This window comes from Lontra canadensis, unplaced genomic scaffold, assembly GCF_010015895.1.
Source record: "Lontra canadensis isolate GAN:19392208 unplaced genomic scaffold, GSC_riverotter_1.0 scaffold79, whole genome shotgun sequence".
Lineage (NCBI taxonomy): Eukaryota > Metazoa > Chordata > Mammalia > Carnivora > Mustelidae > Lontra > Lontra canadensis.
In genome coordinates this window covers 8193178-8220581 of record NW_022631073.1, presented here as the reverse complement: position 1 = coordinate 8220581, position 27404 = coordinate 8193178, and positions in this window count along the sequence as shown.

Here is a 27404-nt window from a genome sequence, read left to right as displayed (position 1 = left end):
GATAGAGCCCACGTCCGACTCACTGTTCAGTGGGGAGCCTGTTTCTCCCTCTCTCTCTGCCTGCCTCTCTGCCTACTTATACTCTTTCTCTCTCTGTCAAATAAATTGACAAATAAATAAAATCTTAAAAAAAAAGAAAAAGAAAAGAAATTCTTATAGAAAAAATCTAAAGTGTACCAGAAAAATAAGATTATCTTGTGGATGATGAAATCATCCTTAGACTATAGTCCCCTGGATGCCAGGTTGATACCCTGCACTTTTCCCTCCCTACCCGTCTACACTGCTGGCCCAAGGGGACATAATGCCAATTCCCCAGTGCAGTGATCTTGGGTGGTTACAAATTCATCAAGGCACCTTGAGACACAACCGGCCGCATTCAAGACATCTATACATCAACCAAGCAACTTGGTGGACTGCTGCTTTTTAAATTATAAATAATTTTATTTCTTTTGAAAAGATTTGCTTTTAACAAACCAACTAGTTTCCTGACATGGCATCCTATCTATTTTGTTACATTTCTGGAGAGATACTTAAAAATATCCACAACTTGTGTTTCATTAAAAAAAAAAAAAAAAAGATGTTGAGATTTTCAATAGGTTACGATCTGCTGCCCGGATAGTTCAATGAGCACGGGTTGCAAACATCAACGTTTTGATCTCCTGCCATGTTCATAGGCTTATGATTCCAAAGGAAATAAAGTAGAAGCCTCCAGCCGTCACTTTTTTTCCGTTTCAAAGGAAAAGTTTAGCAGCACCTGCTTGGCAGCGGGGGAAGAATAAAGAATCAATCAAAAGGAAATAAAGTGAGAAGGAGAGAGAAGAACTTGGCCAGGGTGGAAATTGGGAGTAAGGAGGACGCGTGTGCAAAGCTTCGATATCTGCAGAGCCTCGAAGAAAGTGGATATGAAGAAGCATTGCTAGGAGTAATAGCACAGATTTCCTCTAATGTTAGGTGAGAAATGAAAATAGGGATTAGAGTTACTTTTGGTTGTTGGATGTGAAGATTCTGAGGCTGAACCCCTTGATCTCTGACATGTATTTGGGTTACAAAGTCATGAAACCTGGAGGTGGGAAGTCAGCTGTATCTGTTGATTCACGCGTGGACCAGACAACCAGAAAACCCAGAAGCCCCGTCACAGTGTGCTAGGCGGTACGGGTTGTGCAAAGATGGTCAGGACAGCACTATTGCCTGCAGGAGTTCTAGGTCCTATGCGGGAGGTGCTGAAAAGATATCTTTAAGATCACGAATGAATGCCTATTGAGTAGGGCAACTAAAATATGTTTAAGATGAACCGTATTAAAGGAATGATAATAGCAATAAGTAAATCTTACCAAACAAGCCCCTTCCATGTATTTATTCTTTAAAATGTACTGCATGCCCTAAGGGAGTCATAAAATACTCTGGGAGTTCAGAGCAGAAAGATGACCTTTCTCTTTTGGAGGATGGTCAGCAGAACTGAAAGCTGTCATTGACTGCAACGTATGAGACGCTCACAGATCAATGCAAGATCAGGGATGCAGGTGTGACAAGTAGGGCAGGTGAGAGGCTCAAACGAGGCCATTGATAGCAGGTGTCTGCAGAATGAGCTCATGATGGGTTGTGGGTCCAGAGGGAGGAAGGGGAGGGCCAGATGTCACAGGTGGGCTGAGGAAGTGGGGGACACGAGTGGAGTGGCCAGGATTCGGACAGGTGACAGGAGCGCTGGCAGGTAGGATGGAGGGGAGGGAGGACAGACAGCAAGGCGGCCTGGCTGATGGGAACAGAGAGATTGACGCAGGTGCAGGGTAGGGTATCATGAGAGAACAGGATGGAGGGGAAGCTCAGTGGCAGAGTGGGAGGGCCTAGAGCACCAGGCTGAGGAGTTCTGACCACTGCTGGGTCACAGGAAGCCTGGGTAATGGGGGGATGTCCCTTAGGAAAAGCACGGTTGTGGCTATGCCCAAAATGGACTGGAGGAACCAGGCGAGAGGCCAAAATCACCCAGGGTTCAGTGACCTGGAAGCAGCATTGACTGTCACATGCCCTCCTTACCTTTCAAGGAACCTTGTCCTGGTCCGTCACAGTGTTTCAGCTCACAGATGTGGCAGAGGCTCAGGACACAAGGGCACGAAAACCCAGTGTTGAGCTTCAGGCCTTCCGCTGGTGGCCGCGGCCGAACCGTAGAAAGAAACGCGTGTTGCCCTTTCTCTCACCATTGATTGCTGCTGGGAACCACGGGCTTCGACTCGTCTCTTTGCCCCCCAGAGAAGCAGGAGGGCAGGGAGTGCGGGCCGGGGAGCTCAGGCCTCGGCCCCTGCGTGATGGTCCTTCCTTTGGGTCAGTTCAGGCTACTGAGCCCAGGGCCCCATGTGGCCAGGCTCCGGTCCAGGAGCGGGGAAGAAGGGGAGAGCAGTGCTGCAGATCAGGCTCTTAGGGTCTTGGCCGGGAGGATGTGCCACTCGTGGGTCAGGTGCCCACAGGTCAGCGAGGGAACAGGAGGGGAGGTGGAATGCTGTGGCCTTCAGCATCCTGACGGTGTGACTCCCCAGCACAGGCGTGGACCATCCCCCCGGTCTCCTTGGTGGGGTGGGTGGCCAGGATGGGACGGGCTGGGCGGGCCGGGGCATGCCGGGCACCCCGAGGGTGCATGACTCGCGGGGCTCCCAACCTGCAACTCTTCCTGTCCCAGCACACTCACACGCAGAATGGGCACGCCTGGACTCATCAGACAGGGGGCCACCCTGTGCTGTGTCCTGACCGAGGTAAGGGAGCGCATCAGCTCAGGGAGAGCTCAGGGAGAGCCCCAGAGTGTGGGTGAGCCCCTCGGATCTTGCGAGCCCTGGCCTGGGCCCATCCCAGCGAGTTGCCAGTCACCCTGGGGCATCGGTCCAAGTGGTGTTGTCGTAGGAACGGCAGCCCCGGTCTGCCCAAGTCCTCCTCTGCCTGGGAGCAGCACCCGCATCCCTCCTCTGCACATTGAACCCTTGTCGTCCCACCTGTCTCCCCCCGTGAGGCCATTTGGAGGGTAGGATTGCCAAGCCATTCAATCATTTGCACCATTACCTTTAATATTAGCCGTATTTAGTTTATTCATAAAGGCCTGTCTCACATGAGAGAATTCTTTCCATGATCGGGACGACTGTGTTCGGGTTCCCCTCAGAAATGTGTCTTCTGTCTCTTTCTTAGGTGATCAGTGAACATCCAAATGTTCTTATTTTTTCTGGGATCAGGAAGAGGAGGATTTCTTTGGTTCTTTTGCAGATTCTTTCTAAGCTGCCCAGGCTGGCCCAGGGGCGTGAGCCTTGCCTGGGCGGACCCCGTGGCCCCAGATGAATGTCTCTGGAACATGGACGCTCCTCCAGCAGGCTTCAGGGTGGGGGTGGTCGAAATGGAGGGAACCTTTGGGTCTAGTATCACAAAGTCCCCATTTTACAGGAGAGGGCACTGAGGCCCAGAGGGAATGATTTGAGCCAACTCAACAGGTCAGTGGTGAGCATGGGTTTGAACCCAAGTCTCCTGGTCAGGGGCTTTTACTACTGAGTGTCTGGGCATTGGGCTCAGCCTGGGGTTGTGAACCTGCCGAGCGACAGGCAGGGGCTTGGAATTTGGCGGCCCGTGCTCTCTGTCCCTGGCCTTCGGTGCCACAGTGGCATCGCCAATGACGTCATGTGCTGCGGCTTTTCAGACCAATAAGTGGAGGCTCCACGAAGAGGAAATTGTTTGTCTGAGTTGTTTTTATTTTAATGAAGATTTATTAATTTATTTTAGAGTGAGAGAGCACAGGTGGGAGGGGCGGAGGGAGAGGGAGAGAGAGAGAACCCCAAGCAGACTCTGTTGAGTGAGGAGCCTGATGCGGGGCTCCATCTCACGACCCTGGGATCACAACCTGAGCCGAAACCAAGAGTTGGACGCTCAACTGACTACATCACCCAGGCGCCCCAATTGTCTGAGCTCTCGTAGCTAAGAAGTGGCCCCTAGCATTCAGACTGAGGCTTGCCAAGTCTCAGGGGCTGCCCGCGGTGGCCTCTCCAACAACGGACTCCATGGCAAGCCCATTGCTCTGTGCAGTGCTTGGACCAACTGGAACCAGGGAAGATTGGGAACGCAGTGGAGACCTTGAGCTTGACTGCCTCCCTTTGTTTGTGTGGCCCTGCACTGGTACAGCCCCCAAAGGGTGTCCTCCTCCCAGAGTGGAGCAAAGGCTCCTGGCCTTCAGAGTGTGACCCCGACCTCCTGCCATCCTGTTGCCCCTTCCCACCTCCTTCTTCTTTCTGCCTGTCTTTCTCCACCAAAAATTCTAGATCTCAGTCTTTTCAGGTTGGCTAAATGGGGGCCAGAGGAACCGAGACAATTTTTTTCTTTCTAACAAAGCCTAGTTTTTACATAGATTGTTCTGTTGCAAAGTTCTATTTGAAATAAAAGTCAATTTCAAGTCTATTTGAAATGCAAAGTCAGAATTGAAATAAAATCTCCTTTCTGGAACATCTTCCCTCAAGCCAGCAGTTAGTGGAGGCCACTCAGAGAGAAGGCCTGGTGCTCAGGAGAAGTTAAAGGGGAAACAGATTGATATAAATATTTTGCAAAACATTTACCTTGTGAGCTGTTTATTTCTCATTGGCCAACTTACAGAATTCATGTTCACTCTTTAGAAAATCACAAAAACCCTGATAAGTATGAAGAAGACAATGACAGTGACCACTCCTTGGGGCACCTGGGTGGCCCAGTCGGTTGAGTGCCTGACTCTTGGTTTTGGCTCAGGTTATGATCTCAGGGTGGTGAGATCGAGCCCCGCGTTGGGTTCCTGGCTCAGCCCAGAGTCTGCTGAGATTCTTTCCCCTTCCTGCACCCTCTGCCCCTCCCCGTGCTCGCTGGCTCTTTTTGTCTCTAAAATAAATAAGTAAATCTATAAAAAAACAAAAACAAAAACACAAAAAACAAACACGATGGCTACCCTACCAGCCAGAACACTAAAGAGAACATTCTGGCATTGTGCATTCCAGACTTTCCTAAAACATATTGTACACAGGTCTATTTTTCATACAAAATGAGACCACGCTCTACTCACTGATTTACGGCTCACCTTTTGCATGAAACAATTTGGAGCTCTAGGAACATCTTGCCCTGCCAGGAGACCCAGTATACTTTCTCCACCCTTCTTGATGACTGCTGAGTATCCCATAGTTTTTAAATGTGCTGCCACGTAATCAATCATTCCTTTGTTGTAGGGCTCACCACCTATCTGGATGTTGTTGTAGCCACAACACGGGCATCTGGCTGTTCAGAGAAACAAAATCACTCTCCACTCCTGCTTGTATGGTTGAATTTCTCTGCTGTAGGCTGGCCCAACAGGGTGAGCATGTGGATATTTGAAACAGTGTCTGGTGGTAAGTGGACAGAGAAAGCACCTATAGGATACAGACTTGATTGTTCTTTTCACCCAGATGTTTGCTTCTAGATACTTGGAAACTGGCCGAGAGAGTCCCAAGAGCCCCTTCTCTTTCCTTCTCTGGTTTCTCCAACAGTTGTTTGGATCGGTAGTTCTTTTGCTTCTACTCATTCTATGGTTGTCATGAAATTCTGGAAATTCTGGGCTCATCTTTCGTCTTCTACCAAATGTGTTCTGTTGTTTCGGATTCCATGTTTTAGATAAGATTTTTTAATTAAAAATGTTTTTTTCTCAAATTTTTATTTTGAAAATCTCCGAACAGACAGGAAAGTTGAACAAATGGTGCAGTGAACACCAGAGTTCCCATTTCTTAGATTACACCTCGTTTCAGAGACCTGTTGCTGCTCAACAAACCATGACAAGGATGACAGCACGAGTGTATTATTGCTCACGGCTCTGTGGCTTGACCAGGAGATCACTGTGTTTCGTACAGTGTTGGCTGGGGCACCGGCAATGTTTCCCATGGCTAGGAGTTCAGAGCTGTCTGCTAGCTGCCTTGATTCTCTCCATGTGGCTGTGTTCCAAGAAGAAATAGACCAAGAAACAAAGGAGAAATCATGAGGACGTGTCACAACCTGGCCGTGGAACCCTCGTAGCAGCACCACTGCCGTTTGTTTCCGAGGCCAGTCCAGGTCCAAGGGGAGCAGAAACCGACACCACATCTTGACGGGGGAAAGGTCACGATCACGTTACCAATGAGCATGGAGGAGGGAGACATTGTGGCAGCCATGTTGGGGAATGTAATCTACCAGAGCCTGCCCTCTGGCCACAAAAATTCACATCTCTCCCGCTCACTTCCTTCCGGGACAGTGTCATCCCATCTTAGCATGTGACTTGGGCTCAAATACGGGATCTTGTCATCCAAGTCAGCTTCTGTGCCGTTGGGGCCCCTGGCTGTGGCTCTTCTGGCACAGAGACCTGTGAACAGACAAATACAGACCCATCATAGTGTGAGGAGGCCAGGCTGGGAGCGCCACAGCAGAGAGTCCTGCTCAAAAAAGTGCGCACAGAACACCTCCTAAATGCTCTTGTCCCTGTCATTCCTGCAGGTAAAACAGAAAAGAACAAGAAGGGTCCTCTTTAAGTTGTGGGCACCGATCTGGTCAATTTCTTTGTGCCAACATAAATTTAATGTGTAAAAGTCACATCACATTGGTGTCAATTACATATCCTACTGAAATGGCCTTTATACCTATTACCAAAGATTTCTGAGTTGCTAAACTCAGTGGACAATTTCCAACCTTTATCTTATTTGAATCTAGCCACACAGAGGCTGATGCTCACAGTCAGTGGGGCAATAAGCCTCCTTTCTTTAAAAAATGATGCATCAGGGAAAAAACCAGCCAACAGTCTATACAGGACCATTAACAATTTCCCAAGGTTTTCAGGCCCTGAGGGACTGTCTCAGGATCATCCTCCAGGATAACAAGGTCATCTCGGTGAGTCTGCCCCTTAACATGGTGGGTTCTGAGGGTCCGTGTTCACAGGGCAGCTTTCCTTCATAAAATGGAACTCGAATGCTGGAGGTGGCCCCAGATCTTCCTGCACGACCTCCTCTCTCTGTACGTGAGGGCAGTGAACTTGGTGGTGCTGCCGGGAGACTCTGCTGTAACGACACGGGCCTTGGGTAAGGGTTGGTTTCCTGTTGTGTACTCGCTCGTGGCCCGGCTGTTGTTTCTAGCTTTTGTGCTGGGCATGAGGACTATGGAGGAAAATAGACTTGCTGTGCTTGGCAAATGCTGGGAGTCCCTGCATTACACCCCAAGAGGAACTGTTCTATGCCAAACCCCGTGGTGTCAGGCGTCTTGGGACCAGGGCCAATGGTGTCATTATCAAGGCCTCCTGGGTTCCTGGCTTATAATGAGAAGTCAGAGTGCAGCTGGCAGGTGCCATCCCACCAGACTTAGCAGAAATAGAGTGGGGGGACGGCACATTCCACCACGCTGACCACGGCCTCAGTAAAGTGAATTAGGGGCAATTGCCAAGCAGACCAACACCTGCTTTGGCATCTTGAGAAAACCGAAAATAAAAATTGATACGTGTAAAATTAGGCTGTCGTGTGAACCCAGGACCACGAGTAATTGAGGTGTGAGTTCAGGCCGCTGTGAGTCGCCCAACCAGTCCAGGAAACAGACCCCATGCCCCACATACATCTGTATGCTCAGCTCCTTCTCCAGCGATAGTTTCTGGCATATGAAACTACTGGTGATCTTGCAAAGAGTCTAATTTTTTAAAATCACCCCCTCTTTCTCGGCTTAGCACACACCCATTTACGCTCTGCTATTTCAAAGCAAGGGGCAGATAATAACTGTGTTTTAGAAATTGGAACCAGAAACTAGCAGATGCAAGTTTAGTGAATATTGAGTTTTAAACTTGTCTCGCTGTGATTTGTGGCCATGTCACGGCAAATATTTTTCAATGTCACCGCCTTAGCCGGTGCTGTCACTAAGGCAGTCAGCTGGGGAATAGAGGGCCGAACACTATGATCTCAATATTAATGGGAGCTGTTGAAAGTGGCAAAGGTGATAAAGTATTGTTTAGTTATTGGTGCCATACTTTGGCTGCAGGACATTATTATAAAACGCAGTCTGTTTTTGTCAGATTTCAATCACGACTTCAATAACACGTTTAGAAACTTGGAGTCTAGGAGCCCACATAAGAATTATCCACCCCCCCCCCTTAAACTAAAGGAGTTTCGATTGCAATCTGAAGAAATAGGGTTTGAAACTTGGATTTTACTTACCTGCTTAATAATTTTTTCCTCCAAATTATTTGGCAGTGTGACATCCTTGTCTGATGTGCAAGCCGTCCGTTGGGTTAGATGTGACTTCAAGGAGCTGGGAAACTGATCTAATCTCTTCCTTCACACTTGCGATAAGGAAAGATTCCTATAGGTCGTGTCAAGGCGGGCCTCAGTGAGCGGGTAGAGTGCTGAATTCCCCTCTCCCCCACCTCCCTGGGCCAGTCCAGGAAGAGAGAGTTATGCAAAGTGCATAATGCTTTAAAAAATAATATCCTGTTTTGCAAAATTACATTTCATTCAGGAAATAACAGGATTCCCTAGCGTGGCCGCGACCCTGGGGAGAAGGCGAATGAGCGCTTTGGTGGAGGAGGCTGGCCCCGTCATTAATAGTGCACGGGTTTAAACTTATAATTAAAATAACCTTTAAAATTCAATTTTTATAGATGGAGGAGATAACTTGATTTGAAACCCTTCAATGCACACATTTTATGTAGCATTCACCCAAATCCAATGGTACCATAGAAAAACGGGAACATAAAACCAGATGATGAGAGTTTATATAGCTCTTAAATATCAAGCTGTCAGGCTCTGTGCTGGTAGAAATATTGTAATTGGACAAGAGTAAAGAAAAAGAGTTTGTATTAGCGCTGAGGGTTTTTGAGTGAATTCAGACCAAGCAGAATATAATGGAAACCCCTTTAAAAGAGAGAGGACAGAAAATCCCAAGGTCTGAGCAGAGTCTGACCTCCCTTTCAGAGGAGATCTGCTTGATAAAGCAGACACAACCCCAATAAAATACTAACAATAGAAAAAAGTAAATAGAAATCATATTAAGCAGTGGCAATATTGCCTGAATTGAAACAAAAATTAGGTATAATAGCCTTGGCGGGTTTTAATATGGTGCCCAATCACATCACGATATGAAGCATATCATGGTGTTTCTGAATAATATTTATCGTCTCGAAATCTCCCTGCCTAGTAGACAACTTGCATTATTTGAGGTTTGTGGCTTTTTAAAAAAGAACTCATAAATATTTAATGTCCGGGATCAAGAATGAGGCTGGGGGAGGGGAATGTGTCCCCAGGAGTAGTGATGTTTCCCTGTGTGACGGGCCCAGCATTGTCTGGGGCTGGGTCTTGGCCATGGCGGTGAAGCTTCCAGACAAGGAGGAGCCGTTCCATGGAGGACCTGGAGCCTGGAGCCACCTGGCGCCAAGGCCTCCGGGTGAGCCCAGATGGTGGTGCAGCCTGGCACAGGTGTACCCACACCTGTCTGCCGTGTCTTGGCAGGACAGGGCTCAGGTTGGTATTTCCCATGTGTCTCTTTTTTTTTTTTTTTTTTTAAAGATTTTATTTATTTATTTGACAGACAGAGATCACAAGTAGGCAGAGAGGCAGGCAGAGAGAGAGGAGGAAGCAGGCTTCCCGCTGAGCAGAGAGCCCGATGCGGGGCTCGATCCCAGGACCCTGAGATCATGACCTGAGTTGAAGGCAGAGGCTTTAACCTACTGAGCCACCCAGGTACCCCCTCCCGTGTGTCTCTTGAAGCAAAGGGGCCACAGAAAGAAAAAAGAAAAAAAAAAGCAAAATGAGATCACATTGGCCGTATATTAATGCTCTTCTGAATTCTAAGAGCTGGTGGCAAAATTTGGGCAAAGGAAAAATCACAGCGACCTTCACTAGTGCTCTGCTTCTTTCCTTGGTCAGATGATCGCCGCAGCCCCATTGAGGGCCTTCGATGAGCCAGCACCCGCATACTTGGATGGTGCTCTCTGTTGCCAAAAGATTCTTTAGGGAGGGGTTTCTGAGTCTCGGAAACCTGCTTTGTTTTTGGATTGATGCTATAGGTGTTCAAGGAGACGATGAAGGCTGGTCTTTTCTCTACTTTTCCATTCAGGTCCTCTCTCCCAGGTGGGGAGAGAGATGAAGGAGAAAAGGCAGGTGGCCTGTGTGCTATTTCCTCCAAATTCCTACAGTCAATTTTTAAAAATGAATCTTAGCGACTCCCCACTTGGACTCTGTGGTGTCTGCTCGTCCATTCACGTCATCCACGCCAGTCCCGAGAGCCCGCAGTGCACCCAGCACCATCTCAGGCTCTAGAGGGACACAGGGACACTGGGCAAGTTCCTGTCCTCCTGGAGCTTATGTGTCACTGGAAATCGCATGTTGCTTGAAATCTGGCCTCTGTCAAGAGGCAGAAGGAAGAAAAACGATGTGCCTTTCTGGGTGGAGTGACTGCTTTGGGAGCAGAGACTCCTCAACTCTTGCAGGATCTCCCCCCGTCTTTCATTAGAGGGTGGCCAGCCACCCCGCTCACACTGGTGTCCCTCACCAGACCACTGCAGGCTTCCAGGGGAGGAGACCAGACCATGGGAGCAGCCTCACAGGTGCCTTCCTTTGAGTCAGTTTGCTTACTTCTAGCCCCTTGGGGGGGGGGTGTGGGCTGCAACACCCCCAAACATGGGCACCATCGGCTTACAGAGGCGCTCAGGGTCCCATAGGGTCCCCCTCGGGCCAGCCCAGGGTCCACCCTGCTGTTGGTCCCGGGAGGTGGGCCTGAGGGACGAGCACCAGCTTCCCGGCCAGGGGAGCACTGCGGACTGCCTTGGGAGGATGAGAAGAGGGAGGTGCTATTTGTCTTGGGCCTGGGTCATCAGCTGATTCCCTGGCCCTTCCCATTTGCCAGGCACTGGGAGACTGGCTACGTGCATTGAGGGCTCAACGGACCAGTGACCAGGGGGCAGGCCGGGGGCCATTTGGAGAGGCCGCTGGAGGTCTGCAGAAAGCGTTATATAGAAACTCACTGCAGGCCCAGGGGTCAGGGACGTGAGGCAGTGTCATCTCTCCAGCAGGTGTTCAAGAGGGTTTCCCTTCCCGGCGCAGCTAGACGGCCACCAGCAGCGGCTGGAGTCACAGCTGTAGGAGCCTCTCAGGGCTCCCCACGCTCACGGCTGTGCGGGGGCTCATCTGGCCCTGTGACTCTTGGAAGGATGGCTGCTGTAAAAAGTGTCCTGGCTTTGAGTGTTGCCCTTGCCACTTATTTGCTAAATGATCTTGGCGAATCACTTAGTCTTTCTGAGCCTCAGTGTCCCCATCTGTAAAATGGGCATGATGCCGATGACAGGAGGCTGTGTGAGGTTCAATCCTACGTGTAGGCAGAGGGCTGGGAGCAGGACCAGGCTCCGGGCTAGGGCCAGCAGGGCTGTCCTGTGAGTGCCGAGAGGGTGATGAGCTTTCTCTTCCCTGTTGGGCTCAGCTTTGCCACCAAAGTCCAAAGCACAGCATCTTTGGTGGCCGTTACTGAAATAAATGGGACCAGCATGCCCTGCCTTCATGCGCACCTCCTCCCACACTCCTTTGCCCTGGACGTGTCTGCCCCTTGCAGCCCTGAGCCGGGCTGGACCCTGACATTGAGAAGGAGGAGCCCTGCTGGGATTCCGTCTGGGAGGGTGCGCACACACAGTTCGGTTCTGTCCCTCGGAGGGATCACTGTGTCTGGGGAACCAGAGGTTTGCCATCGTCGGGGAGAGCAGAAGTGTGGGCAGTGTGGAAGCCGGAGCAGGGCCGAGGTGCTGAGTCAGGGTCAGGTGCGGCGTGGATGTCCTGAGCTCCAAGGGCACAGGGGGCTCCTGCCCTGGAGTGGTCCTTGCTGGGAGGAGGCTGCTGGGGGCTGAGAGGTCTGGGCCCAGGGGAGGGGGTCCTGGAAAGGCCTGCTTGGTGGGAGGTCAAACATTTTGCTGCTCTGTCCCTCAGACTCCTGAGGAGGACTGGGTCAGGAAGCAGAGACAGAGAGAGAGGAGAGAAGAGATAAGGAGACGAGGCAGAGAGAGTGGGAGAGACAGAGCTCTGGGGAGACCACGTGCTGGCTGGGGAAGTATTTCTGAACAGCAGCTCCTCTGATCTTTTCAGTAAATACTATTGTGCTCATTCTACTGATGACTGCAAAACTGAGGTTCAGGACCCTCTGCTTCCATGTTTCCATTCTTTCTACTTTTCCCATATTCCCGCCACCCCGAGACCCCACTCTTCCTTCCCTTGACAAGCTGGTGGAGGGGGCAGTTTGGGCCATCATGTCTCCCACCCGTGTATTTCAGGTCTGACACATGTGAATCTCAGATCCCTAAGTTTTGTCCTTGTCTTTTTTTTTTTTTTAAGATTTTATTTATTTATTTGACAGGGAGAGAGAGCACAAGCAGGGGGGAGCAGCAGGCTCCCCGCTCAGCAGGGGCTTGATCCCAGGGGTTTGTTGCAGGGCTTGATCCCAGGACCCTGGGATCATGCCCTGAGCAGAAGGCAGAGGCTTAACCAACTGAGCCCCCCAGGGGCCCCATTTTTGTCTTTTTCTAGGGCAGAGAACATGTCAGAATCTTCTCACAGAGAGACTCCCGTGGAATTGTGCACGTGTGTGCCTGTGTGTGCATGTAGGAATTTTTTGTCAGGTGACACTAAGGGAGACCAGGAAGAGTGGATGTGATCCCCAGGGTGAAGGCGACCCCCGATGACAGGGCCACAGCTGTGTGCGTGCATGTGCGTGTGTGTGCGTGGGGAGGGCGGGTCGTGGGACGGGACAGGGGTGGGTGCTCACTGTGCCTGGCTATCCTGCTTTCTTTCTCCCCGGCACCCCCGGGGAGGTGCTGATGCCCCCAGCAGGGAGGTAGCTTTAGGGAGAAGGAGAGGCTGTTTGCATTTCCATATTCAAGGGTTCCTGATTCCTGAGATCACAGGCCCTGGACGCCTCTCTGGGTTAGGGTTAGGGTTAGGGTCAGAAGGCAGAACGTGAGCAGAAGCTGCTGGACCCGAAGGAGGTGGACTTGGCGGTCTCCTGCCAGGAGCACCCTGGCCTGTGTGGCCTCGCCCGGTGTGTGAAACTCCGTTTTCTTATCTTTAAAGTGGTGCTAAGAGAATTCCTATGTGATCCTCACTCCTGGTGAGAATTGTGGAGGGGGAGGCGGGGGTGGGTTGAAAATTATAAAATCTTAGGCACGTGTCCCTGCTAGTGTTTCATTCAACGAGTCAGTTAATGACGATTCAGTTCTTAGGGGACTTGCTTGTCGTGATCGTGCGTCTGGGGATCGTGTGGCAGCTGGGTGAAGAGCCCAGTGAGGGACAGAGGATGGAAACCCGCGGAAACCCCGGCAGTGGAGGCCCAGCTCCCACAACAGCAGTTCTTTCCTTCGCTCCACTGTTCAGCTGCAAATCCTGCGCTTGGAGCCCTTTGTGGAAGTCACTGCAAGCCGAGCGTCTGAGTGCAGGTGTGGGGTCCTGAACGGTCACGCTAGGACAGTCCCCCAGAAGGCCAGCTGGGCCTGAAGCCAGGAGGCCTCCCTGCACCCACTTTTCCAGCTGCTCCGGCCCGGGTACTGGTCGGAAGAGACTTCCATGGAAAAAGCGGGTGGGAGGCGTGTGGAGAGCATGTGTTTCACCATCTACGGCTCTGCAGGGCAGAGGACACCGAGCAGGTTCCACTGGGCAGAGAGTGGGGCTCAGGGACAACTCTGCTTGCTGTGTGTCTCTCGGCTGCTCTGCAGCAGTACCAGACTGTGCCCCAGATTTCTGCCTCTGGAGTCCAAGCCTTTCCCTCCTTCTGAGCTGATGCCTCTGTCTTCTCTCTGCCCCTCTCCCCAGCGCAACCCAGTCCCTTGGCTGTGGCTGAATTTGCATCTGGGATGGGCCTAGTTTCTGGGCTGACACCAGTTCCTTGGTGGTGGCGGCCTGGAGTCCACTGTGGAGAAGGAGGCTGAGGCTGCACCTGGGCCCAGTGGGAAAGAGGACCGGGATGGGTGAGCAGTGGCTAATCAGGACTGTGAATTCCAGGCCTCCCTTCCTCGGGAGACAACAACACGTGCTATCCAGGTTGCTGTGGTGGCCGGAAAAACCAGACAGTTTAGCAGTCACTCAGGGACGCTTGGCTCTGCTGTCCCTCCTGGGCGGATGGAGCGGTGACAGCCCAGACGTGTTCGGCAGCAGGGGGAGCAAATCCATGAGCACAGAGCCCCGCTGTAGCCGAGGTCCAGGGCAGGAACATCAGGGACTCCCGCATCTTACTGAGCCAGATTGTCAAAATACCCCCATTTGCTCTCTAATCCCTCCATCATCTCAAACGCCCAGGGAGGGTGCAGGTGGCAAGATGGCCCCTTGGCTGGTGTGCCGAGAAGGAGTGGAGGACATGGGACGGGGCCTGGGAATAATGCTTGTGCACCCCAAGAAGGAGGGATAGCCCTGACCTCACAACTCCCCATCTGCATGCCACCCCGGTGAGGTTTCAAGATAAAACACAGGACATTCAGTTAGGTTTATATTTCATTAAACAATAAAAATACTTGTTTCGTCCCAAATGTTTTTATTTGTTAAATCTGGTAACGCTAAACCCTTGCCAAGGGCATCGGGGTGGCTCACTTGGTTAAGCGTCTGCCTTCAGCTCAGGTCGTGATCCCAGGGTCCTGGGATTGAGCCCCATGTTGGGCTCTCCACTCAGTGGGGAGCCTGTTTCTCCCTCTCCCTCTGCACCTCCCCCTGCTAATGCTCTCTCTCTGCCAAATAAATAAATAAAATGCTACAAAAACAAAAGAAAACCCCGAACCCTCACCAAATATATCTCAGGTTCCAAATCCAGAAGGTTCTAGAGCCTCAGCCTCTTGGACTTTATGGAAACTGAGAAAGCCCCAGTGAGGGAGGGCGAGACCAGGCCGCCGGCTCTGTGCGGGGGAGGGGCTGTAAGGGCAACTCTGTGGCTACAGGTGTGGGCTCTGGAGCCCCACTACCTGGGCTCAAATCCCAGCTCTGGCACTTGCTAGCTGGGAGACCTTGGGAAAGCTACTTAACATTCCCGAACTTCAACTTCTCCATCTGGAAAAAGGGTATCGTGGGACAGCTTCTGCTTCATAGGGCTGTTGTGAGCTTGCCCGTGAAGGCGGTGTAGACAGTGTACCCAGTCATATGAGGTGACAGTCTAGCCGGGGGCAGTTGTCATTGTGTCATTTTTGAATAGGTGTGAGGAGAGAGTCAGGGCCTTGGGTCCAGCTCCTGGTCGAAACCTTGTTATGAACTTGCAAGGTTTCCCTGGACTGGGCCCATTTCCCTGTCGTGTTTGACCAAGTTGGACCCAGTCGGTCAATTGCACACTTGAACAAAATGTTTTATTTGAGCTGCAGAACCCTGACTTCAAAGGAGAGTTCACAAAGAACCCAAGTACCAAAGCTTATAAGGGTGAGAGGTGTGTGTGCCGGGGTGTGGGGGAACCCAGAGCGACCCCTCTTAGCTCTCCTTCCCGCCCTGAGTACATCTGTAAGACCCCTAAGTCCCGGTGAGACGGGTGCCCTGGACAAAGGGTTGATTTCTCTTCCGGCTCTGACAACACTCATTCTGGACTTGTGTCCCGTTGCTGGTGGTGACCTACTCCGTGTGGGATGCGAGAGAATGGGAAAGAAGTCTCCCTGTCCCAGATTCCACATGAGGGGCGTGGGCTTGGAGACTGAGGAGCCTCGTGCCCTACCCGTGACTTGGTCTGACTCGAGAAACCCTCACACAGTGGCCCGAGGGCCTGGTGTCTGGTTCTGCCAGGACAGAGAAAATGAATGGGGGCATCACGGGGCCATGCAGAGGAGCTCAGGGCAGCCTGGCAGGCAGAGGGAGTGGCCTCTGGGAGGCCATGCTACACAGCGGGACTTCCTTCCCTCATAAGGGGAGCAGCTTGTCTATTGTCGCTGCCCTGCTAAGTCCAAGTGCCCTGAGCCCTAGAGAGAGAGAGAGAGAGAGAGAAAGAATGCCTTGTTCTCTTTCTTGCCTCCCGTGGAGGGGTGAGGGTGGGGGGAGGAGCCTGAGCTCACCTGGGGCCTTCCAGGTTCTTGTTTAATTAATTCTCCCTCAAACCCTACTTCCAGATATTCAAGTTCACATTCAGGTCCCCATTTTGTGGATGGGAAGGCTGAGGTCCAGAGGGGTGTTGCCCAGGCCACACAGACGGTCAGGGAAGGCCAAGTCAGAACCTGCTTTTTTGGTGATAGGGAGCACGGAGGATTATTTGAATAATCCCGGAGCCTGATTGGTGGGAAGCTCTCTATCCAGATCTCGTGGTTTAACCTCTCACTTTAGACCTGGGGAAGTGAGGTCCGAGGCTCACTGTGACTCACCAGGCTCGTACCGAGGGCCAGAGCCAACAGGGGCCTTGTCCCCCCGACCAGCTCGAGTCAATAGACACCCTGCCACCGCTCCACATCTTAAGAACAGAATATTTACAATCTTTGTCCTGCCTCCTAACTCGTTCTTGCTTTTCCTTTCCTTCCTCTGCTTGGTTGCTGTATCAGGGGCTCAGAAGTTTTCTGGGTCAAGGCTGCTTTCTCAGGTGATGCTCAAGGCTTGTGGTTTATTGGGGGAGACTTCTTGGTCTTTGTTAAGGCTAGTTAACTCCCGGAAATTCAACCCTGCTTGTGAACGAGGCCCTCCCTGGCTTTCTGGTTGTCCCGGGCAGTGGTGCTGGGAAAGGTGGCGGTGGGGCAGGCAGGCGGCCTGTTTTCTCTGTTTGCTCAGTCTCTGTCGTGGCCATTTGATTGTTACCAGGGGCAAAGGACCTGATGTCATGCATCCATTGAAACCTTTTACAACAGATACTTAAGGAACACGTACTCTGAGCCCTTCACTTTGCGGGATGGATCCAGGCATTAGTACATGTGGAGCTCGCAGTCTAGGGAGAGACAGGCTTGTAGATATCAAATAACCCTGGTGACCGGAAAGGATGAGAAGTACCATGTTCAGACCCGCAAATACCCATGATAAGACCAAAGGGGGATGAGATGGTGAAAAAGACGGACGTGCCCCAACCTGGAACAAGTCAATCATTTTAAAATTTCCTTGCTGAACCTGACATAATTCAGAATTCTTATCTGGCTAATGCCTCAGTTCATTAGAACACAAAAATACACTATCAAACAGACAATCAAATTTCATGTAAAATAAGCTTCGGCATTAAAACGATTCCTGGTGTTTTATGTGCGTGACTCGGTGGGCAGATATATTTCTTGCTGCGAGAGCAAGACTGATTTGTGTGAAGGCTCCCAACACCAAATCACTTCGAAGGTTGGGAGATAAAATGTCGCTTAGGATAATGTAATTGGCCTTAAGGTACAAGAGTTGAATTATTTTCGGTGATTTATAATGTGGAAATTAAAGACTCACTCACTTTCTAATTTAATTCCATCTTCAATGGAAAAATGTTCACTCTGATCTAAATTGGCGAGTAATGTTGCTAATTCAAATGCAGATGTAATTTCGATTCTGGTAGCAGTTTGCGATGACTGACGGGTCTCCAAAGAATCATTAAGATCCTTATCTCCCAATCTCACAAATTCCCTGGCAGTTGTGATAATAACTTTGGCTAAGGAGGAAAGGGGGAAAAAAATAAATTCTCCCCTGCCCTGTTGGTTTGAGCCTTGCTTTTTGTGGGATGTGAATTGCGTGTCTCTTTCAAATTTACCGTCTGTGGGAGACAAAGCGATGCTCACTTACCAGATTGGGTGGGGGCGTAAACACGGCAGTTTGAATTGTTTACCCGTGCCTTCCCTCTAAAATATGAATGAAATGGTCCAGAGAAGTTATCCCCAGTTCACCGTTAATTATCTGGGATTTTACACCACATTTGGTGCAATTCATTGATAAGTATCAACTACCCAGGGACAGGCAGACAATGATTAGCCATAATCACGCAGGCTTCGCCCTCCTCCTCTCAACTGTCACATGGCTAGAACATGGTAATGTGTCTTTATCTGAGTAGACCCTGAGAAGCCGCGACGGAGAAATGATGGGGTCAGTCCTTCTGCATGAGGAATGGCCAGGTCAGGGAGATGGTTGTCTCCATCATCTGTTTGCCCAGCGAGAAACAGCGGTTGGGTTGGAGCACAGCTTTGGTCCAGTGTGCGTATTAATATCCCTGACCCGGCCAGGCGGTGGCTCTGGTTCTCTCTAAACAGATGGCTGAAGAATTGATTTCTTTGACCAACAGCTAATTTGACTGAAGTAAAGCCCTAACAGGGTGAGAGTTGGTAGATTCTAGCCAGCTTAGGCAGTTAAGTAAAGATTTGAGGTATGTCGGGTATATTCCTGCATTTCTAGCGTTGCTGAGAATCATGAATGCGGAGTGGGACCTGTCTGGGAAACATCCTGACCCCATCTGTCGTCACGAGCTCTCACTGCACACGAACATTTTCTCCACACAAGGTTTTATAGCAGAATTTGCTGATTTATAGCCTGTGTTGTCTCCAGGGGCACATGGTCATGGCTGAATGACTTTGGAGAGTGGGGGAAACACATCTCAACCAGCTTGGGAAAGAAATAATTTTGCCTTGGAACAGGAATGGAAACAAAAGCTTTTACAAAATACTTATTGCTATTTTATAATCTATTCTTAAAAGTTTGATTTGGGGGGTATGAAGCTATCTGGCAAAGACTGCTCACGTTCACCAGCGCCCGTGCTCTCATCTTATTCTTGGGCACCCTGCTGGCCCACATCTCCCTGTCTCCTCTGCTCTTAGATGGAGACGTATGACGGAGCTCTGGCCAGAAGAATGTGTTCATCCATCTCTTGTAGATCTGGGCCCATGAAGAACTCTTAACGTGTGATCCTTGCTCTCTCTCCCCATCTGTTGGATAAATGGAGAAGACTCAGAAGATTCTTCCTCCTGCCTTCAAACACTAGAATTAGAAAGAAATTTTATCTGAACAAGACAGAAAAGCCTCTTGGGTTACACCATGGAGGTACTGGGGTTTATGTTAGCAGTGAACACTGTTCATCCTAATCCAAACTGCGTCAAGTACACTGCTACAGAGAACAGATCTATTGATGTCCTCTAATCCCCAAGCTAATTCTTTGTGGATGTCGTGTATATTACTGCCAGTGATCAAGCTGATATCTGCAAGATCCACAGATGAACCGACAGGGCTTCCGTTTTGCCTTTAATCCCCAGGGCACCTTGCGTTCGACTTTGGCCTTAAATATGATGACTAGTAAATGGGGAAGCGTTTCGGTTTTTACATATTTGTAAATGTTCCACTAAGATTACGTTTATGTTCAGAACCAGGGTCAGCGGGTAAGCTTTTGATTTCAAGAAGGAAATTTTTGCCTTAAAAAGGAAAACTGAGACATAGTGTGTGTCTTTGGCAGTCGTTCTCTCTGCTGCAGACTTAACCAGTATTTAGACTTTAACAAACTTATCCGTGATGTACAGAGCCAGCTGCCTGGAGATCACCTGCCTCTCCCCGTCACCACCTCCTTTAGTGGAGTGGACTCCTTCCTAGACCTCTCTACACATAACTACTTAGCACGTCATTCTCCATTGTGTAGGGAGAATTTTCTACTGAGGGTCTTACTGATGGGACATGCTTCTTGGAAGCTGGAAAGTTCTCAAAGACCATGGAATAAACTCTGTGCCAAGGATATCCATGCAGCTGAAACTCATCCCAGTGCATGACACAGGGTTGGGGACCTCAGTCTCATCCCTTCCCACCTGTGGCCTCAGCGCTCATCTTCCCTCCCGTACCACTTGCTTCCTGGTCACCAACAAATCTTCATTCCTTAGTATTCATGGATGAGCTAAGCCTGTTCCCACCTCTGTGCTTTGTTCACATCGCGCTCTCTGGCTCACTGTGCCAGCTCCCCACTACCTCTGGAGTAGAAGCCCAGTTACTGCTGGAAGTTCAGCTCAAGCAGCCATAGGTTCTTGAAGGGCTTTCTACCCAGTTCCCTTCCCACCCATGGCGGATGTGGTCTTCTCTTGTCAGAGGGTTTTGCTCTGGCGCCCAGGGCTTTGGACTACTCTAGTTTGCTTGCCCATCGTCTCCCCCGCTCTGAGCTTGGTGGACAGGGTGGTGATACTAACTGCTATTGCCATATCATTCATACCTTGTCATTATTATTGCCACTGGTTACATTCCAGACATACCCATGAGAGCCCATTCATGCTGTACCCATGGGGCAGGCATCCTGGATCCAGGCTAACTTCCACCCCAGGCATCGAGGGGCCTTTTCTTTCTGATGCCAGGCAGTTGGCATGTCAGCTCCTAGGGACCTTCCTCTGAGAGATGTGGTGGCTGTTTTTGCTTGAGGTTATGGCTGCCTGTAACTATGTATAGACCTGCCCGTGTGTCAGCACCGGGTAGATCTCCTATTTGCGTAGATCTCCATAAACCTCCTGGGCCTCCAGATGCCAAGAGGAGTGGTGGAACCAAACTGTGCTGTCGTTCTCAATGCATTGGATTCACCTGATTCATGACCTGCAATCAAGGGTTGTGCGGGCTAATGACATGGCTTGGACATACATATTTCCTTTTGTGCTTTTTAGATTTTCTTCTTTTCAATTTCCTCCAGTGCTCTGTTGTCCCTACACCAGAGTCCAGAGAGACTCTGCTTCTCCTCTCAGGCAGCCATTTCAGCACATGAGGACCCTCTCACACTACCCTCTTCTCCACTGGAGGCCCAGTCTATTTTATCTCTCCTGAAACAACCATCTTCTTGCAGAAATCTGGCTCTGAATCTTCAGGGACAATTTCCAAACCTACTTGGTCAGCTCATTTTTTCTTGATGATAATAACAAAACAACTATCAATGATTCAGGGCCGACTGTGAGCCAAGTGCTGCATGGAGGATTTGGCAGGCATATTCTCATTTGATCCTTATATCTAATGGGATATCGTAGATACAACTGCTTCTATTTGGTGTAGAAAGGAATGGGAGCCCAGAAGAGTCATGTCCAAGGTCACATAGCTGATCAACATCCAAGGCTGTGTTGTACCTGGGCCCACGCCACACTTCTTCCAACTGTGGAAAGAGCCAATGCTGCAGTTCAAGCCTGAGGGCCATCTACTGGAAGAATTACCTCTTGGAAGGGGGAGGTTAGTCTTGGGTTTGATACAGGCCTTCAACTGATTGGACAAGGCCCACCCACTACATGGAGAGCAGTCTGTTTACTTAAAGTCCACCAATTTAATCTCATCCAAACACACAGAAACATCCAGAATAATGTTTGACCCCATATCTAGGCTCTGTGGCCCTGCCAAGTCCACACATAAGATCAACCCCCACAGCCCTCTTGCTCTGTTTTGAGGGTCACAGTCAAGGAAACATTCAGCCATTTACAAGTATAGTGCCATTATCAGGAATGGGCTCAAGCCTACTTTCGAACCCTAATCTCTCCATTTACTTAACACGAAACCTCAAGAAGATAGATTAAGCTCAGTGGTTAACTGGACATAATAATGGCTGGGAAAAATAACACCAGGGTGATGATGAGATAAATGGCAATGCCTGTGACGAAGACCTTTGTCAGCATTGAAGTGACACACAAAGCTAAGTGATCTGGACTTATTATCATTTCTTGCTTGGACGTGGACTTCCACCTCGAGCCCATCAGAATGACATTTCCAGCTGGAAATTCCTGATGGTGCAGCCATCTTGGATACCAAGGCAGCTCTCCTATTATGGGCATGGTATTGGGCACATCGGCCATGTTCTCGAAGCCACCACATCATGGGCAGCCAGAGTGGCCTGGTGTCTGGTTGGGTGATGTGGGACAGTGAGTGCATCCTCAGAAATAAGTCTTCAGATGTGAGTAGGAGCAGAGGATGTGGACCCGCTGCCCAGACCCCAACGTGTGGCTCACACTGATTTTTTTTTCCTGAAAAACGCTTGGTTGGAAAGTTTTTGAGCACTATGTATACATGAACTCATCCCATCTATGAAGTCAGTGGTATTCCTCCCATTCTTTATGGATGGGTCTGAGCCACAGGGAGATTGGATGATCTGCCACAGCCACACACTGGAAACTCTCAGGGCTCAAATTTGAACCCAGGACATCTAAACTAAGAGCCTGTGTTTCTAACCACTACTCTATGGCTATACCAGGGGCTGGCCCATGGCTGGAAACCATCAGAGACAACCAGACCTAAGGGGACTTGGTGATTTGTCCTGTAAATGCTCACTGTGGAGTGGTTCCCAGTCTCCCCTGTGTGACCTTGGAAAGGTCAGTTTTTCTCCCAGAGCTTCACCTTCCCTATCTGTACAATGGGAGCCCTCCCTGTGCTGTCCTCCTTGGCTTTGTGACTTTCTCCTTCCCAGAAGTGGTTCCTCCTTGACCCTAGGCACCTGCTCTGCAGCTGTCTCTGGCCCCAGGGGGTGCCTGGGATCACTCAGCGAGAGCAGATCCACCCCTCAGGATGGAGAAGCAACCAGTAAAGGCAGGGCTGGGTGCTTGGGTGTGACTGCATCCCGGGTCCCTATTCGATCTGGCTCTCTAGGATTGGGACCGCACTCCCGCCTCTTTTAGCATCCGGCCGGCCACCTGGAAACACATGGAACCTAATGCAGGAAGGAATCGGGATTGCAACACAGGATGGAAAAGTCTCATCTTGAGGTACCTGTTCTGAGGAACTCGGCGGGGTGGGGGGTGTGTCAAGGTGGGGGGTAGGGAGTCAGTGTGAGCACAGTGTATTCTCTGGACACTAAGGCCAGCTGGACAGGAGGTCTAGCTGTCCCAAACAGGCACTGTGCTCCAGTGGTCAGCCAGATTAGGAAAAGGGAAAACCTGACACCAGGAAATGGCTACATGCCACATCTGGAGGAGGGGAAGGAAAGGACTAGCAGCCCCCCATCACCTGTAATGTGCCAGGCACTGCGCTGGGCGCTTGCTGGGCACTGTCTCCATCATTCTTTTCACCTAACCCCCAGAGCCGAGCTTGTCCAAAATCACACAGCTGGCCAGTCTTGGAGCAGGTAGTAGACCACCTCTAAAGCCACTTCTCCCAGACTCTCTGACCAGGACCCAAACCAGGGGAGAAAACTCAGGGGGACAGCTGGGAGCCTGACCTGAAACACACCTGCTCTGCCTCTCCTGGGCAGCAGGGTGGAGGCGTGGGGGGAACCACCAAGTGAGGCTGGCTTTGCGGGGTGGTGGTGGGGGGAGTCTCTGCCAGGCAGGGCTGCAGAGCTAGTAAGCTGTGCGCTCATCTCCTATAACATCCCCCTGGCCATTTAGGAACCCTTTGGTCTTTCTGGCAAAAATGCCTGATCAGGGCCTGGCCGGGCTTTTTCTGCAGGCTCAGAGCATTGTGCTATTAGTGAAGAATGATCACTGTCCAGAGAGGGGACCCCATCAGCCGAGACCTAGTGATCATAAGGATGAACTCCCTAGCGCCCTGTTAACCCCCCACCCCAGCAAATTCTCTGCTTTCCACATCCGGTCCTCATCAGGCCTTCTCGGTCAAGCCCAGCCGCCCTCTAGGGAACGTCTTGGAAGACAGATGCCGTCAAAAGATGGAGCAAAGCAGGACCGAGCCCCAAAATGAGAACATAAAAGTTTTCTAGTTTACTTATTAGTACAATATGTAATTGGATAGAAGGAGCAGGTTTCAAAAATTTGTCTTACCATAATGACTATAATTTTTTAAAGATTGAAAATGAATCTGACTAGAAAATACCATTAAACTACCAAGTTGCTTAAAATTTAAAGGGTAATTCACATATAATGCTTTTATTTAATAGCCCAATTTACAAAACGTCTAAAATTAATGCGGATCTTTTCAGGACAAAATCAGCCGTAACTGCACCAACTAATTTTTGCTCATTTGAACTGAATTATTAATAAGAGAGAAATATACCATATGTTCCCCAAAGAGCTGGATACATTTATTTCAAATAAAAGCACTGTGTTTGGTGGAATATAAGAGGTTTAAATGCTTTCAGAGAAATGGGTTACTTATACACAGATTTAATAGAGTATAAATCAGGCAACGTAATTAAGGCCGCAGCTGCTTCTGAACCCAAAGCTGGTAGCTTTTGATTCTGAAGTTCCTTTATCACCTGCATGGCTTTCACGAGCAACCATTTGTTCTCATGGAATAATACCAGTGATTTGGTGATTTTGCAGTTTATACTACCCTGAATAGGAATTTTATAGCAGGTTTTAGATTAACCTTGGTCATATCTATTGAGCTCATCTGTTTCTCCTCTATGAGGTATTTACTGAGGGCCTACTATGTGTCCAGTCTAATTCAGTCCAGACTAATTAGTCCAGACTAATTCAGTCAGTGAATTAGTCTCTGAACAAAATGGACTTGGACCTTGCCCTCAGTTTCCTTTCCTTCCTTCCTTCCTTTCCTTCCCTCCCTCTTTCTTTCTTCCTTCCTTCTTTCCTTCTCTCCTTCTTTCCATTTACCCCTCATTCTGCAAACTCGGGACCTGGGATTCAGGTTCTAAGTCACTGATTCCTGCCCACACAGGGAAATGGGTCAATGTCATGGCAGGTGCACGCTCAGAGAAGAGGTTTCCCCACCGCTGTTGATGAGTTCTGCAGCCTTCATCCGGCCGAGAGAGGTTGGAGCCCTGCAGTGAGTTAGAAGACCCTAGTTGGTACCTCCTCTGGTCTGGGGACCCGAGTGCTTTCAGAATTAAAGCCCCCACAGCAGACCATCAGGGAAGAGCCCGCAAGGTCAAGTATTACCAGCACAGCTGGGGGCTGGAGATGGGTTTTCTAATCCTAAAATGTCCCCGGCTTCACAGCAAAGCTCACATTTCTCTCTGTACTGGGTTATAGCGCTTGAGTTTAACCAGATTGCAGTGAGTTTTGGAATAGCTCCCTCCATCCAAAAGCTGTCAGCATGTGGACAGTTCCAGAGACTGGTGCTTGCTGATCTCTGGGGGCTCTGCATGGGGATCTCCATGCCCCTGACCTCTCAAAGGCGGGCGGGGCCCTGCCTTGTAGGGACTCCAAGCCTGCTGCCATTGTGCAGTCATTGCTTTAATTTCTGTCCCTACCCCTGGGTCCCCTGTAAGCCATGGGGAGGCGGTGTCGGGTCGATTACTGTTCCTGTGCCTGTTTTGGTGCCCGGCCCCATTGTGGGTGCCCGAACCCCATGTGCCATGAATGAACCTTTGTTCTTCTTTGATGAATTCTTTAATGAACGGATGTGATTTCCGAATGATGGATTCAGATGCCCCCACCCGCTTCCCAGCCTCTGGCAAGTCTTTGTCAACTCTGGCAACGCTGTGGTGGCAAGTGGAGTTTAATTCGAGAGGATGTGCTTGTTTCCCTGCAGGCCCGTGGGCCCCAGGGGCTGGAAACTGTGGGCCTTGAAAATCAGCTGTGTGTACATCAGCGGGAGGAGCAGCCAGCCTCAAACCCCAAAGCACTTGCATGTTAAATACATCTCAGAGTGAGTTTTTGTTTTAATGGGAGCAGTTACCCAACCAGCCGGCTTCAAATGCAAATAGCGTCTCTCTCTCCGTAATGGGTCAGGGGTACTTTAATTAATAGCACCGCTTAGATTTTTGTGACTGTGGCTTTGATTTCCGGCCATCTGATGACCACTTGAGCTGTTGTTTGGGGGGTGCAGGGACATGCAAACCTGCCTGAGTCAGCGGGGACCCAGGGGGCATCTCAGGGGTGTTGTGCTTTGTGGATTTACTAAGCCTCACGCCTGTGTCTCGTTTATAGCTCAGGGCAAGCAGCCTACCCCACGAGGTTGGGGAGAAGAAAACCCTCTCCATTGTCTCTTTTATTCTGATGCAGACTCAGAGTGGAATTTCTGGCCACCTATAGAATCACAGCCCAGCTTCCTGTTGATGGATGGAGGCTGCTTTGTCACAGAGTGGCTCTGCTCACAGGAGAAGGTTCAATGGCCTCCCAGCCTCCCTGGGTGCCCGGATGGGCTGGCTCGTCCTGTCCTGGCTCAGATGTGCCTAGGAAGCCAGTTTTCTAAGATCTGGACCTGCAACTGATGGGAAGAAAGCCTTCACTTCTCACCCCCAAGGAAGCCAGGACGAGGGGTGGCGGTTGGGGACAGGGCTGCCAATTAGGAAAAAACTACTCCCATCACCCCCCAAACCTCACCCCAGGTCTTGTGTTGAGGCTGAGGGTACAAGAAGTAGAAGACCCTCAAGGGGCCCACTGTATGGGAGGAGACAGGCATGGAAGTGAGTGTGCCATAGACACTGTGTGAAGCCCGAGGCTGGGTTCCTACGGGGACATCATTTGGCTCTAGGGAGGGAGGAAGAGGCAGGCTTTCCAGCAGCCAGGAGAAGCTCCCAGACCTCTTGACAGGCTTGGCCCAGGAGACCCTGCTCTTCTGATGCTATGATGAGCCCCAGGGATGATGGTCCCCTCCCCATAGGTGCTCCACCAGAGAAGCTCCCAACCATCTCATTCCTAACCCCCCGCCCCCATTGGCAGACACCGCAGGCATTAGGGGCTATAGAGGAGAAAAGGTGACTGTTTCAAATGCAGGGGCATGGTGGGTGGGTGGGGCTTGGGCCCTCTGAGTCCTTCCTCCCATCCCAGTTGCTTACTCCGTTAGGAAGCCTCTGATTTCCTAGCTGGGGCAGCCCCTGTATGAGAACAGTGCATGTGACCTTCCCGGACAATATCCCTATTCCCCTACTGAGTCCTTCCCTGGGGAGTGAAGACCATGGATACTTCCCCTTAGATGCACATTGTAGGATCTGGGAAATACAGAGACGTGGGGGTGCTCTGTTCTTTGCTCCCTCTACCTGGGAGGCTGGAGGGGGCTATGATGACATTTCCCCTCTTGCTGGACCAGGTGGGAGCCCGTGAGGTTTTGGTCACCATCACAGTGTCCAGAACTCACAAGGCTGCAAACCGTTGGTGAATGAACAGATAAATGGAGAGTGTGTGTATGTGGGGCGGGGGTTGGAACACCCCCACACGGGAATAGGATCTTGGCCCTTCCTGTGCCTGTGAGCTGCCCACAGGACCCACCCCAGGGTCACTGTTTCCTCTGCCACCTGCCCTCTTGGGTGCACGCGGGAGCCTTGTTGAGACCAGGGAGGAGGTAATTAACAGTCTCAGGTACTCTGGCTTCTCACCCCGTATTTAAACTTCCCCCAGTCCCTCCATTTAAATAATTAATTACAATCTAAGTACCTGAGACAGAAAAGGCTGCCGCGGGCTCACAGTGCACAGGTACTTTAACCCGTAAACTTTGATCTCGGCCCCAAAGGTCAGCCATCAGAGCCTCACCCTGCAGCCTGGCTGATGCTTAATTACCCAATTAACGCATCGTTTTATAGCCGGGTAGTTTAAGGGACTGCAAAGAGAGGGTGGGCTGCCAGGGTAGCAGCCTTTGGTCATGGCCCTGTGCTTCTAAAGCACAAATTAAATATCTGTGTCTTCTAAAAGTCAGTGTGTGATTTATTGGAAAATTGGTGGAAACAGCCCTTGGGGGGCTTGTGTTCAAAAT